At 42.3% G+C, this 15,769-nt stretch overlaps 1 protein-coding gene across 2 annotated transcripts in view; it reads right to left on the bottom strand.

Moving 5' to 3' along the window:
• The window catches only part of LOC110976056 (neuromedin-U receptor 2-like), a 57,621-nt gene extending 52,600 nt beyond the window's left edge, over positions 1 to 5,021 (bottom strand). For both annotated transcript variants that reach the window (XM_022229010.2, XM_022229015.2), the window contains exon 1: positions 4,865 to 5,021. The gene's annotated coding sequence lies outside the window, so the exon portion shown is untranslated. The remainder of the gene's footprint in view (positions 1 to 4,864) is intronic.
• Between the last annotated feature and the right edge of the window lie 10,748 nt (positions 5,022 to 15,769).

Genomic DNA, 15,769 nt, shown 5'->3' with positions numbered 1-15,769 from the left:
GCTGCAGTTAGGTGCGATTTCGATCGTGAGAACAGACTTTTCATTTTAATCCACTCGCCGGACGGAGAATCGAAACGACATCTTCACTTGCCTTGTAATTACAACACTCTGTGCTCGATTCTCGCATCGTCATTACCCGTGTGGAAACAAAACAGCCCACTCCAGTGTTTGTTTTCATGGGCAATGCTAATAGCGTTCATGATTGCTTTTTGCTTGCTTTGAAAGAGGATGAAAACTACTTGAGCCCGAACAAACACTTCACTGATCGAATTCTTGATGTTTCCTTAATTTCAGTACCATTAACTGAACAGGTGAAATCACATGGGAAAGGCTTTGTGTTCTTCAAGGAACGCCCATTTAATACATACGGTGGATTTACAGTTTGATCATCTCAAATTCCTCTGGGAAGCAAAATAGCATAAACATATATTTTCAAAGCAGAAAAAAGGTAAACCGTTCGTTGAATTTGTCACAGTAGTATTTTATGAATCTGTTTCATTTCCTAACAGTAATTTTGGAGATGAAAAAAAATCAGGCAACAAACGTCACTACTCCAGGTTGCACTATGGTAGGAAATAATTCAAAACGTTAGAAACGATGATTGGCAACAACTCTACATTTCCAGAAAACAAACTTCAGAATGACTTACCTCCGGAGGTAAATTTAAATTAAAAGTGAAGCGGAAGTATACAACCACTTGTGGAGCTCTCACGATAAAAAAACGCCCTCATCGTAGTTGTTTCTCCGCCAATGTAGATCCTTCCCAGAAAAAAAATGTATATTCTCTTTCCTTTTGGGAGGAGGGTCATGGGTCAGGACAAGTCCTCGTGGTGTCTCTGACAGAAGACACACATAAAGTTCACTTTGCTGTCAATTTTTGATACGAGCACAGAACCTGCCCTCACGGTATACCGAAGCCTCCCACAAACACGCCACACGGGCGTTGTGTGGATGGCTGTGCGAAAAACCTGTTTTCCTACCTCGTCCTTGCTTTTCTTTGAATCGTTGGGCTGTCTTAGAAGCTTTGACTTTCCTCTTGATTCCTACAAAGAAAAGCCCCTCTGCCCCTCGCTGTTAAATGTCACGGCCAAAGAAACATAGGGAAACGCAATCCCCCCACTGGGAAAAAAACCACCGATGGCGGCGCTATACATCAATATTGATAATAAAGCACGGGGGAGGCCACTCCTCGCAATCATAATGACTGGGTTCGGAACGTGGGCGTGATGAGAAGGTCAACAACTCGGTGCCTGTCTGACCATGTCTGTTCTAGGGGTGTACAGACTTGACACGAAGACTCGGGCTGTTCGTATAGAGCCAGACATTTATCCCCAGTGAGAAATGTTTCAACGTTTTCAATTTCGACAAGGTGAATATGAAGTCCATTATTATGTGGGCATATCTGATTATATGCTCACTTTAAAGTCAGTTATCCGCATGTACGTTTTAAAATGTTCAGTTTTTGCGTGTGGCGTTTTCCTGCAGAATTTGAGCCGACGTTTAAAAGATATACGACCTCAATTAAGTCCAACCAGATCCCAGCCAGTTTTCTGCGTCTGAGATCCGATACCTGTAATTCGAGAAATACGCATGCAACTGTATGACGACACTGTTGATAAGATGCAATAACCGACAGTAAACCATTGTCCTGGGTACGATGAGGTAGAGCACACGGCTATTGCCCAAAGCAAGGAACGGGAGCGAGGAAGCCGGTATAAGCCACATGACCCAGTTTTATCGAATGGTGTTTCACCCCCTCTGGCGTGCTAATAATTATATAAAATGTTGAAAACAACTCACGACATGTGTCCCTTTCCCAACGTCGGTCTTCTTCCCCTTTTGAAATTCAAGCGCTGATGCAATTATGTGGATCACATTTGGCGTTTTGGAGGAAAGTCGGCCCGTGGGCAAGAAATGCAAGGGAGTTTTAACACCAAACCAAGACCCGACAAACTGGAAAAAGGGATACATATTCAGAAAGTATGGAAATCTAACCAACTTGGTGTTTTGCACGCTAATGGAGTGGCAGGGATGCCTTATATTAGAATCCGCCCTGCATGTGCTACACAGACTGGTTGAAATCGGTATATCCTTGCTGAAGCCATTGAACTTTCCTCGCCCATTGCCGATTGTTAGAGATGTGCATTGAGAATAGAGATGCGACGAAGCGCCCGGGCCTCCCGGGAATTTGATACTCAGAAAATAGAGAGCTTGGCGTAGGGCAGATAATTGCTGCCCACTGCATCAGCAGGATCAAGCAAACTCGTTATGCATGGGTTGGGCTGATCACATTCAGGGACGAAGTGTATATATTTGAGGATGCTGTACTTTGTGCATCTAGCCTGTAATTGTTTACCGCAGACGGTGACTCTATTAGCCTGGAGGGGATCCATGTTGCCAGTTGAGATCCAGTTTTGAGTGGGTTATTAATGCAAATCTAATATACTTTACTGTGTTCTGGGCCCATTCGGTGTTTGTCTTTGTGACTTCATGTTCCAGCTTCTCATAAGATTAAAACTGTAGTCCAAGTCCTGGGTGTGATGGATTTAATGCGCATCACCACTGAGGGAGCTGAACATTTTCAGTTTACCTCCACAAGCTGTTATCGTTCTGGACACCATCAAGCTTGGAGCGAAGAGTCCTGTGCGCAGCTGGAGTTTTTTACGTCACTGAGCGCATCGAATAAGGTTAATTCTTTCCGTGTATCATGACCAGGCCCAAGTCGTGGGCAACGGGTCAGGTACCCTGGTTCACACTGATTAAATCTACAGGAGTCCAGAAACAAAGACGGAAGCCGTAGTCGCTCTCAAAGACATTAACCCGATTTTCGCTGTCTTCTGTTGCATTTTCATTATTGTATAGCTAGTCAATCTATTGGACGCGCAGGAAAGGCAAGTGAGATGCAGTGACACTTTATTATGTACATTACGATGTTTAAGGTTTGATCAAAATTTGTCTTATTCGATGCTTTTCCTTTCCCGAACTTGGCTTTACTTCTGTATAATTACAAGACAACAATAGGAATAAATTCTGATTTCTGTTTGGTTTTTGATCGTTCTGCCTGAACTGGTCAAACTGCATTTCAGCTGACAAGAAGAAAGTGTTTATCCTGAAAGCACCTTGTGTATCTACACTCTTAAAAAAGTTGGATAGAATAAGCCCTACCTCTATCTATCCCAATATTGAGTAACAAACCAACTGCCTACACAGATCGGCTTTTACTACCCAACATGGTTGGTATTTAGAATTTTCCTGCGGTTGGGCAAAAGTGCCCAATATTTAGCCATAATAATTAACCAATGGTTGGTCTTTTAAAAGCTTTGAAATAAAACTTATTTTTACTTGGTGTGACATGTGAGATTCTGCGAGGGAGGGGTCCGGAGGAATCGTGTTTCCAAGTAGTGACAAAAGCCGACTGCAGGTCAGTTCTTTGGAGTATACTTACACTGAACGCGTGAGTAGCCCCAGTGTACGCAGTCACTGTAATTCTTTATTTTTAAGGTGACCTTACTTGATATCTTAGGCAGTTCACCACTCGTGTGTAATTACAGTGGATACATGAACCTTGCCCGTTTTTTTTTTATTTAGGCTATCTTTGTAAATCCCAATTTTCTTTGAGATTGACGTTGGTCTGAAACGGAACTTGAATTATCCACGAAAGCACAAACAATTACCAAAACGTAAAAGAGTAACTTTGGATTGAAATTTAGCGAATTTTGTTCGACGAAATGAAGCTCCGCCCAATTGCATTTACCACCAACAATTAGCATTCTCATTAACCAATTAAATTGGGGTAAAATTAAACTTACCTAATCATAGGAGATCATTTTCCCAATAAATTAATGCTAAATAATTACCCAACATCACAGAAGGACAGTTGGATAAAACGTCTAAACAATTACCCATGTTCTGTAGATTTGACTCAATATCTGGTAAAGGACGTTTTACCCATTTTTTACCCAACCTTTTTTGAGTGTACAGTCCTTATGAAAAACCCTCCGCATTAATAACAAACCAAAACAGTTTGGTTGCGTTGGCTATATACTTTTGGTAACAAACATTCCGAAAATTTTGCGTGCAGAAAGTTTGTTGCTCTGATCTCGAACACGAAATGTTGTTTATTTATTACTTTTCTTGGAAAGGGTGAGATTTGAAAATATAATTTAGTTCCCATCTCATGTTTTTAGCGACACAACGTATGGTATACTTTGAGAAAATACACTCATTTCGTCGAGTGTTGTCGACACAATAAAACTCAGTTACTTTATAATGCGATAAAACTATTACCTTGTTAAGTGGAGCTTCAACTACATGTGTATTAGCGTACATGTATTATTGCAGATGATATCAATGGCAAGCAGTAGTTAGCGGCAGTGTGGAGTCAGACAGGTTGATGTCGCATGGTTTTACAGGCAAGATCGCAGAGTCTTTTCCTGTCGAATTGTCTAAGACCAGTGCGTTCATATCACAGGGAATCGTAACATTCCTTAAAATATTGGTTCGTGATGTAACATGTCTCTTTATGCACACTCAGACGGGAACAATGTCTGATCTCCATCACCAGCCTTTTAAAGAATCATAACAACCGATGGAAGACGACAGTCCCAACTTCTGTCATGAATCTCTCTCTGAAAAGTGTCTGGCTTTTTTCATTTCCAATGTGCAAAGAAGGTATACCAACCGAAAACAAATTTGGCGTCGTGTTACTGTAGTAAGAACGCTTCCACTTATTAGATGATGGTTTAGACGATTTTTTTCAATAGATAAGATTGCAGTCAACACATCACGTATTCTCAGTTATACGATCACTCACTGTATTCCTTTCATTACAAATGAAAACATAAGATAAAGGCGTCATTCTTACCCAACGTGCCACTGCAGCAGGTGGATACACGCTGCTTTGAGGCAGAATCCTTGCTGATCAACAACCAGTGGTGCCGCTTGGTGGAGACTGCAACATCTGGTATCTGGCTTGCCTTTCGCTCCTAGCCAGACACAGGCCGACCGCCAAATGATTTCGACGACTGATTCATTTCAGCCTGTCTGGGAGAAAACGATTCCTGCAGCAGCCGCCCCGCACTGAACCCCGCCCACGGCTAAACAAAATCCTGGGGAGCCGGGGCGACTGGGAAGGAGGCAGACTGCGCCTGATGAGACCAAATCACGTGATCATGAGAAGCCGGCAGGAAATCATAAAACGTGTTTATCAAAAGCCGTGCTTCCATAAAGTCTTCATGGAAAGCTATCACTACACAGGGAATTGTAAAGAAACATATGAATTTAATGAGGGACCTCATCAGAAATGAATACCACAAACATCGCCATTATTCACCAGAAGGACACTGCCAGGAGACGACATCTTACGAGGTTTTTTTTGTTTTGTTTTGTTTTTGGGGTTTTTTTATATCAAACTTTATATAAAACGTGATCCTGACAGGGAGAGAGGCTAACTCTCCATGAATACAAATCCTGTTTTCAATCTTTTCCCTGTAAGGAAGAGTAAAACAACAGGCTCATTAAAAGTCTTTAAGGTCAGTGAAACTTTAAAAGGCAGTTAGTTGATCATTAAATGAGTCTGACAATGGATCTTAGACCTCGATTACGAGTTTGTTCCTCAGGGTGTTTGTGGTTTTGATCGTTACAACTGGTGAAGTGTTGGGCGTCTCATCGTCGTTACGCACGTGCTGGGCCTGTGTACTAATGACATACCCCACACTTAGTTTGTACCGTACCTACGTACTCTCATCCCGAGCCAGTGGGAACCAACAGCTTACTGAGCACCACTGAAAAGCTCACACGTACACAAAGCGTGGCGTCATCAGAAGACGTCAATTGGTTACCATTCGCTTTGAGGACTGGACCTGGGTTGTTTCTAGAAGACGTCAATTGGTTACCATTCACTTTGAGGACTGGACCTGGGTTGTTTCTAGACCCTACCTTCGTGCTAATCACCGGCCAAGCTGTAGACAAACTGCCGTGACTCGAAGCACCCCGTCGATTAATCAACCCTGGACGCATAATTCAAGACTTCAACTTAGCCTCGTTTTTCCTCGTTGGATTAATCCTGTAAATTTGCTTTTATTTGTGCACAATCTTTTGATAACCCCCGCTCTGAAGTAGTAATTTAATCTCAAAGGGTGATAAGTTGTTCAGCATTTCACGCGCGCTGTTTAGTTATCTGATTTTTTAAATGGTTTTAAAGATTGGAGTACCTGAGGATGATCAGCAGAAATGGAGATGGCGACGGTGGAATCCTAGCGTAATTTCTGTTACGATATTGTACATGTGTTAGATAAAGAATTCATGTTGGATGCAAAAAGAAAGAAATTTGAAAGGCCCTAATATTGTAGAGAATCATCAGTACCTAGATTATCTGAGGAGTACCTGAGGCATTATACAGGGAATGAATCTAGCTTCCAGAAAAGGGGGTTGAACAGCATCGACGACACGCCTTTTTAGGAGGGATGGTACCGGTGCGTGCTCAAAGGGAAACAATATTAAAAATCAGTGATGCTGTTTCTTGTTATATAAGGTATCTAAGGTAAAACAAAATAAGGAAATGTAGCATTTCATTTATCATTTTAGCTCTTTTTTTATTAATTAGAAACATTACTGGTGAGGGTTAAAATTCCCTACCCCTCTAGATTTGCCACTGCAGTACCACCGCGATCTCGGACAAGGAAACTGGTCAAAGGTCACTACGGGACGGTGACTCCGACGACAACAAAAACCATACAGTGTTCCATACATTTAACTTAAAGCTACTCTGCAAGTCTGTGCTACTTATAAATATAATTATATTTAATGTTCTGTGTTTCTTAAAACCAAAATGCGTAAGTGTTTGATATTCCCTCGACCTCAGAGTAATATTTGTTTGTTATTTCTGAAATGTCAAAATATAACGATGACGTCTTAATGTACTAAGATCTAACGGCACTGTCATGTTTTCACAAAAAATCTAATTATCGGTCCGCCTTAAGACAATGCACGTTTTAAAAAAAAGAAAAACGCCGGACAATTTAATTGGAAAAACCTCCGCAGGTGGAACAGGTGCATTTCAGGCCTGAGGGTATCGTCCATCACGTGACACCGCCCGAACCTGGGTAGGGAGAATGAACCCCGGAACACAACTTTGGATTCATGATGGTGCGCTATTCCCGACATAACCAGCGGCCCACGTTTTAGGCTGAGTGGCGCTTGTAACAGATTTCAAATTCTTTGGGATGCAGCGTGAATTTGATCTCTCTGTCTCTCTCTTTTTTTCTCTTCAGTGCCGTGGTATTTCAAGAGAGTTTACTTCTGGACTAATTTTTCATCTTGCCAGGCCTTGCGAATACAGAGTGTGCACTTCCACCTGCCGCCTACTGGGTCCAAAGGAGATCTTTGCTTGCGGTCTGGAACCCTGTCTTTACATGAGAAGTAACCACTCACACCTGTGCCCATGGGACACAAGTATCAGCCCATGAAATTAATACCCACAGCAGTCCTAAGGCGTTACATAATATAACAAACTCGAGTCCTTATATCCTGTTCGCTCCACTCTCATGAGCCTTGGTGAAATTTGCATTAAAAGAAAGGATTTCATTTTCTTAAAAAAACAGTAGAAAAGGCACATCAGATCAAAACCAATGAGAGACGAGACGAGGAAGCGACGCAAAAACAAACAAGCAAACAACCCAACAACTAAACAAACACAATTCTTAAATAGCTAACAAAAATTGATCCTGAATCCCTGGGTGAACTATCCCAACAAAAGCTTTGGCCAACCCTTCTTCAAGTTTGTGGGAAGTTTGTGCCTTCCAAGGGGTCAATTAACTGAACCCTTGGTGTGGAAAAACGACCTTTCCTGAGCAAACGTGCCCATTCATCACGCACCTTCAATGGGAAAAGGAAAACCTGCAAAATCAAACAGAGGAAGGGATTCCCATCCGAGAGCTGTGCCCCCAAGCGCCCTCTCTCAGAGAATGGGAATAAAATGAGATCTACACTGTTAAATACTATGACCCACACCTCTGAGAGAGAAATCAATGAACCACTCCGCTCACGTGGAAACTGGTATCTATAATTACAACTGTTAGTACGAAAAAACCCAGGTTTAAAGTCAACAAGAGCAAAAGAAAGGACAGTATCAGAACCCACCACATGCAGGGTTGGGCCCTCCAGTTCTGACACAAAGAAAGTAGCAGCGAAAGGTGCCAAATTCGCAACACTTTTATTTTCTGTTGACTGAAAGCATTCTTTTCGATCAGCCTTCTCATAGACTCATTCAAATTAAGTTGGCAAAGCCCCACCATGCGACCTCCCTGGAGACAGCCACCCTTTCCGGTATAATGTCAACACATCACTGGGCACGCAGTCCCAACATGTCGTTTCAATATTAAAGTCGAAGCACTGCAGTAACCATGTGGCCGTTTTAATCGAATTCCGATTTTGATACTTGACTGATTATTCATCGCGTTTATCGATTCCAATTCCAACGCGTGAAAAAAAAAAACCAGGGACACAAGTCAAGGGAAAAATGACCAGACCATCAGATGTAGTTACAGCCTTTTCTAAACCAGCTTTAAAGAGGAGTGTAGCATGAAGCTTTATCTGCTTTGGCTTTTAGCTTGCAATTCAGAAATTCCCGTTGTCCACAAATTCATCGCTGCAATCGTGGTACAAACTGTTTCCACAAAAAAGTCGATGCTCGGGACGATCACATCAAGCTTTGTTAAACGTTAAATTTAAATTTTTACAATAAAAATTCACACACCACAATCGGTGAAAGAAGCCAGCTCCCAGAGGCATATACTCAATCTATATACAGGATATCAACTCGAGCGTTGCTGTTACTTTTTTTTAATATCGAATAAAATAAGGGAAGGGTTGTCGGATAAGGTTGGGTTTGTGCAGTTCAGCTCCTTCGTGGCAACGACCTGCACAATCTTATCGCAGCTGCCTATGTCGTCAAGGGAAACAGCCCATGGCGCATATCATAGCTGAATATATAATTCTACAAACCCTTCAGCACTTACCATAGGGAGGTCAAATTCAGAGTGAGACAGACAACACCCCTCTGAAGATCTGAATTGCCCCAGAGATGTTTTGATAAAGAAAGAGCCCGAGGACATCTGCCAACAGGGCGTCTCATGCTCGGCGCGAGCGTAATGTATCATCTCCCTTGACGACGTAATATTACAAGGATGCTCACGGTGATTACCGAGGTTGAATCAAGTTCTTTGTGTGAATAAGTTTGGTTTGTCAGCTCACTCATGATCGATTGGTACCCATGAAAAACGAAACAAAATAGAAGGGGACACGTTTGTAGAGTTCTATACAAACCCGAAGTTATCAATGACATCGATTTCTTTTTGATGAAGTTGCATTGAGGAGTATCATTCGAAAATGTAGTTGGTCTCATTTGTGCAAGATGACATCTTTGAAGTGTATAAAATGACGAATGAAAATAACAAAGGAGCCCGATCTTCTCAAAATTGTCCTGTCAATAACCTCCTGGATGATGATGTCCTTATTTTGAAACTTTAGAAAAATGATTTTTGTCTAACAAGTGTGGTTTTTGTCCAGGCACCTTCATGAAAATATGGCAAACGAATCTCAAATGTAAAACAATATCGGTATTTGATGGGCCAAGAAAGGGTATACTTTCGTGCTATGACGTCAGCAATTCTTGCTGGTGTTAGTAATTTGCCAGAAGGGTATAAAAATGGTTCCGTTTTTGAGTTACAATCCCAAATCACTGCACTTGCAGTTACCCCTGGTCAAGCTTCCATGAATATTGGTTAAAGTTGCCAAAGATATGGACTCCCAACTCTCAAATACATGCATAAACACGATACTTCGTTCCATTCAAAAGCTACGTTCAAGGTATTTATTTCATATTGTTTGTAATTGGTTATCTTCTGACATCAGAGTGACGTAAAAAAATAAGCACAACGAAGGTTATGTTTGTGCGAGGTTCTACGTTAGTAACATAAACTGGAAATATTTACGGTTGTTGAATTGAAGGGTTGTTTTTAAGCATTTTCAATGTACTTGATTGTTGAATGAAGGTTTACCTGATAGACGTTATTGTTGTTTTTGGAAAACGAAATAGCTTGAAATACGACCCTTGGTGACGTCATCGAGAGTCGCACTTGAATGTTCATCTAGGAATCAGTGTTGATAAAGTCCACTTTAAAGTTCACACGGTATACCGTTACCCTCTCAGACAAAGGCCGCGGAGAATTACTGTACAGACGAAAAGGGGGAAGAAAGATGGACCTCTGCAAATCCAATAGGTGGCCGTTCGGTGCCCGATCACGTCAAAAGACCTGTCAAGGTCACGTTTTCAACATCCATTAATCAGGATGCGGAGTGAGCATTATAATAGCATCAGGCTAGGCCATCTTGGCCGGGGCCTTCTTGGTAATTACACAGGACAAGTCCCATCCTACAAGGAATTTGAACTTTCAGGATGCTTCCAGAATAACGCCTGGTATGCGCGACCACAACGTGAGCGCCTAATGATCTTCCTCGCTGACATGATTTATTTTCCATTGCCCAGCTAGCATCACCATAATACATTTTAATCAGTGAGGATTTCCATTTTGTACTGATTCTAGACATGGGCATTCATTATGGCAAAGCAAGGTTTTTAATCTCATTTCTTTTTTTTTTCTATTCACCATTTCATCTCCCATGCTTGGTTTTTTTTTATATGGGGCACTCTAATTTTCTGCCTACTCCAGAAATGATCCTTTATTAGTGCAAAGCAAGGTCTTTTTCCTCTCATTCATTTCACCTCCCCTTTTGGTTCTTTATCTTTGGTCACAATATCTGGCAAATCATGCGAAGGGAGATGCTATTTATAATACTGTCAAGCTAGAAATTAATCTTCGAATTCGCAGAAATCTCATAGGACTGTCTGAAACAAAAACTATTCTGCTGCATTCTCCACAGTGCAGAATCCCTGCGTGTGGTTATCAGACTATCTGTGTGCTGATTTAACAAACTGACAATTGAGTTTGCATCCACAGGATAGGAGCATTTTACTACAAAATGTAACCATTTCCCATGATTAAACTTTTTTGTCATACATGCAAACTTACAACAAAAATAATAAGAAACATGTTGTAAATATGTTTTATATATGGACGGTTGGTCAGAGAACAGGCATCTCGTAAACGAAAGTTTTGAAAACGGAGAAGGCTGCGCTCTTCGGGGGAGTGTCACGAGTATACTAGCAAGAATTTTTTGTTTTCGATTTCTTCAAGGTACAGGCCGCTCGGTAATCACAAGCGTTGGTTTTGTTTTCTTCTGAGATCTTCAGAGAAAGATGGGTTCAACAGGCACCGCCGATGTTTCCTGTCCGCTGCTCCTAGTGAAATATTGTAATGCCAGGCCCCTTCACCTCAAGTCATGTATTATAAAGAGAGGGACCTTCCAAAAACATCTTAAATTGCGAGGCCACAAGATTGATGACAACATACCAGACCGGAGCAGGCGACCGCCGATACAGCCTGATAGAGATCTTACATGTCTGCAGAGACGGCCATGCAGAGTCATGGGGGAGGTGGTGGGGGGGGGGGGGTTAACAAGTATTCCTTCCTCATAGTTTGAATAGTGCGCTGGTGTGGACTGCAAAATGTCGGCTCTGATGACAACCGGCAACCACGATAGATAATCACCCGGAACGATATATAAGCTCGGTAAACTTGAATGAACTCTGCTGTAACTTAGCGTAACACCTGATGCCTATTTTTCATTAGCCGTACCCATTAAAATAGCCTTGTAGTTTTGTAAGTAGTATTTAAAGAGGGCGTGAGCAAAAAACGAGAGTTGTCAAGCCCTGTACATCATGTTCGGCTTTGAACAAAATTAAAATCATATTGACTGACCAGCTGTCAATGTGGATTTTTTTTTACCTAAAATGTCGGGTCTCTGACTAAGAAAAAACTAGGGTAAGAGGAATAAAGAAGACAACATTCTTCCCAAGGGTTCTTGCATCAGTTTTGAATTGTAAGCAAACCGTGCAGTAATTATCCTAAAGGCTGAATAAATAATCCAGCTTGGATGACGAGGAAAACAGCACGAGTTGATGGTGGCAATTCCAGAAACCGAATAGCCTTCTGTGAAACTCGGCGTATGGGACCGACGGACTCGATCGAGCCGACCGTCTTCGTTTCGGGAGCCTCTTCGGATAGCTGTTGGAGACACGGATTTCTCCGTGGGGTCAGATTGCAGATCGATTTCAGGGGGGACTATAACCATGATGGAGCCTGAGCCCAGCTGGATCATTTTAAGTCCGAATTTGATAGATGCACACTGTAATCGTTCCCTGCCACGGATACAGAAATTGCGCAGGAACTCCGAATAACTATTTCCAGTGCTTCCGACGAAAGAGGGCGCCCTTTCAAAGACTGAAGCTTTTTGACAACTTCGAGAGCGAGCAGGACGACTTGCATTTTGTGAAACGGTATAACCAGGGAGAATCGACCAGCGGTCGAAACATGGCCGTCTCTTATCCCTGCCCGCCCGTGTGTCATTTCTGGTGGACGTGGGAGTGGATTATCCAATAGGCACCATTCTTATGGGCCTAAGTAAAAATTTTACTTACTTTACGAAGAGAGGCTTCCAGCGGGGAGGGGGATCCAGGAATTGTCCTTTTTTTCTTCTTTTTTTGCTATAATACAGGCGAACCACAATAGTGCGCCTTCAAGAGTTTGCATCGCGTTGATCAATCACAGTGCGCAAACTCTGTCGACCCAATGCGCGTTTAGAAAGGGTCGACGGATTTTGCACATTGTGACTGGTCAACGCGATACAAACTCTCGAAGGCGCACAATTGTGAAATGCCCGTATTCTCACGGTTACGTGAAGTCTGTTTATTAGGTTTATATTTTTCAAAGAGCACGGGGTGACCCAGAAACCCATCTCCCCTCTAGTTGCATGCCTACGGCCTACTGAGCGTTTCATCAGATCCCTGTACGCGAATCGTTTGTGCAGACATGGTCTTTTCATAAACAATTATATATATAATCTCAGGTTTGCTAGAATTTGCAGGGCACTGCTTTTAACCTTTGGTGCCATTTGGTAGTCTCTCCCCAGTCCTCATTCCTTTTTGGCCTTCCCTTCGCTGAGCCCTTGGATCACTCCAGAAATAGTGCGAAGCAACATCGTTTCTTCTACGCGTACATGAGCTAGTCTTGATAAGGAGTTTATTGTTTGGAATCATGGTGGACACATTATAGGAGGGCGCTATTTGATGTGGGTAAATTGGAGTGATCACCTACGGGTGCCAGTCCACCAATTCAAGCCCCATTGAAAACAGTGTAACATCAGCATTGTTTGGAGTCCAATGACATGCGTACTTACATCCCTGAGGTATATATCTGAAATACATTATTTTCCTATCTTTCACTTTCTTTTCAATTTTTCTGTGGATTAACCGATTACATTTTGAGTTATTCCCACAAAACAAAATTATCCCCAAAAAGTGATATCTCCGAAGTCTGCTTGCAGCCATTTTTCAAGTGGCAGCCCTCAAATTTCTGGGGCATTTAGGACCATTTTCCAACCGCATTTTTAGCCATTCTGCTCTCATATGAAAGCCCAAAGACCCAGGAAGTTGACTCCGGCAAAATTTACACAATGTCACCATTTGGGGGCATACAATCTCGTTTTTTCAAAAGATACTGTGAGGGCATTTTTAATGCTCATTAGCTGGCCAGAATTCTCCCTTGAATTAGTGGAAATGCACCCCTAAACCAAATAGTGCCCTTCTATTGTCCGCCATATTTAAAATAGGCTAATACATCTATGCGTGATGGAGAGACCGTAACGACGGAAGACACTGGTAGCGCCCTCATATCTTCAGAAATCTCACTGGGATCAACGACTGTTGATAAAAAATCTTAGGTCAGGCATCACCCACGGATATAAATAGATATGACGCAAGGGTCAGGGGTCACAAGTTGAGAGCCCTGGTGTTTTCGATTTCATTACAATGGTGCACCCTGTACGTGTGGGCATTTGCCAGTCGTTGTCAGGTCCTGATTCTTCCTAGATTCTCCTCTAGGGGGATTACCAAGAAGACCTTCAGGAGAGTGATATTTTATTCTTACGGTGCTGACGCTGTTGAAGCATTGAAATTAAAAGTTTGTGGTGGCGGCCATGCATCATTCGTAAGTTATATTCTGCACTTTTTTTCGCCTGGCGTTGGATTTCGGCTAAGGCGACCTTCGGTTTCAGTGAAAAGTTAAATATTGTAGGATCAACAGCTGCCATTAGGACACGGGAATTTACGTTCAACAGCTAGCCTGCCTACCCAGCCGGGAATAACCGAACATCAACGATATCATCCGAACATGCCGAATATAGACGGGACGACTTGGGAATATTTCGGCTGTTTTCGGAAAACTGAATGAATTCCTCCCGTCTTGGTCACGTAGACATTGGGTGATACCGGACCATTGATTCGTAGAATAGTCAGAATCATGGGTCTGGTATCCAGACTATGTCGTCTAATAAGGCGCTTACTGTCAAAAGTGCGTGCAGGTGCGCGCGGGCCTATGGAAAGTTTGAAAGAACTGACTTCAAAACAAAGGTCACAGTGGAGACGACTTTCTGGCATGTTGAGACAAGAACGTGGTGACTGAGCAGGCTCCTTTGAATGTGTACAGCAAGCACTATCAGTCTGATCAGTTTCATCTAAATGTGCACAGAACTCCGCGCTAATGACATTCAAGTGTCTGTTAGTCTGTCACTGAGCCGAAGCTTTCTGCACCCGACATTTCATAAGCCGTATGTTGTTAGCCACCCTGGTTTACAATAGAATTTTGATGACGAAATCAGTGTCAGTTAAACGTCTTGTACATGAAAAAAATGGAAACGGGGCACCTTTTCAACAGACTTCCATTTCACCAAAAATGTCCAACGATTTAATCCAGGCCTACGACAGTCCTCACGCAGCACGTGCCAAAGGTCAGCTATGATCACAAACATCATCGACAATCGCCTGACATAATGAGAAAACAAGTTTGGAACATTTCGAAAATTTGGGAACAGGTTGGCCTTTGGTCCTTTCCAGATATAGACCTGTCGCTCATGCTGCCTATTTTATTTGCATGGCTTGCAAAAATTGTAATATTGGTTGTTTTCAGGTTTTGCTTCAAAATGTACTTTTGGTTCCGATCGAGGAACTTCGAAAAAGGTCGTATTTTAACGTAGTACATATAGGTTTGGGCATGGAAATACCATATTATTTGGTGTTTGCATGATAACCGCGAGCGATTTTTCTTCGGCTTTCTGTGCAGATAGGCCAGCAATAGTTCACCAGCCAACTATTGAGCAAACTACAACCATGGCGTACAAATAACGAATCGAGAAGGTCTTCTGGCCGCCTCCCTCAAGTATCGAGGCTTTACAACAAGCAATCTTGCAGGGCAGTTCTGTTGTTCCACATGGAAATCTCCTTTGTGCATATATCCAGTGGAATAAAATCACTTGCTTGCAAGATGGCAACTGCGCAAACTCTATAGGAAGGCTTCTCTACCTATAGAGCAACGATTATTTAAAATAATAAGTGTGAAAGGGGTCACTCCCCCAGAAAAGATTACACAGTTTTCAGCCAAAGCAAATCCTTAACAGAACAATATTTGACACCAGGCACGGGTGGAAACCATCGCACCGTACTGAGCCTGGCTAGACAATAAAATGGACTTCAGAAGTCTGAGGAATGCTGTGGGATTACATGTTGAGCCCTCAAGATATTTAGATCCGTAGACCC

Source organism: Acanthaster planci, linkage group LG08 (genome assembly GCF_054643075.1).
Source record: "Acanthaster planci isolate LZ-2023a linkage group LG08, COTS_SCS, whole genome shotgun sequence".
Classification (NCBI taxonomy): Eukaryota; Metazoa; Echinodermata; class Asteroidea; order Valvatida; family Acanthasteridae; genus Acanthaster; species Acanthaster planci.
This window is presented reverse-complemented; position numbering and strand designations above follow the sequence as displayed.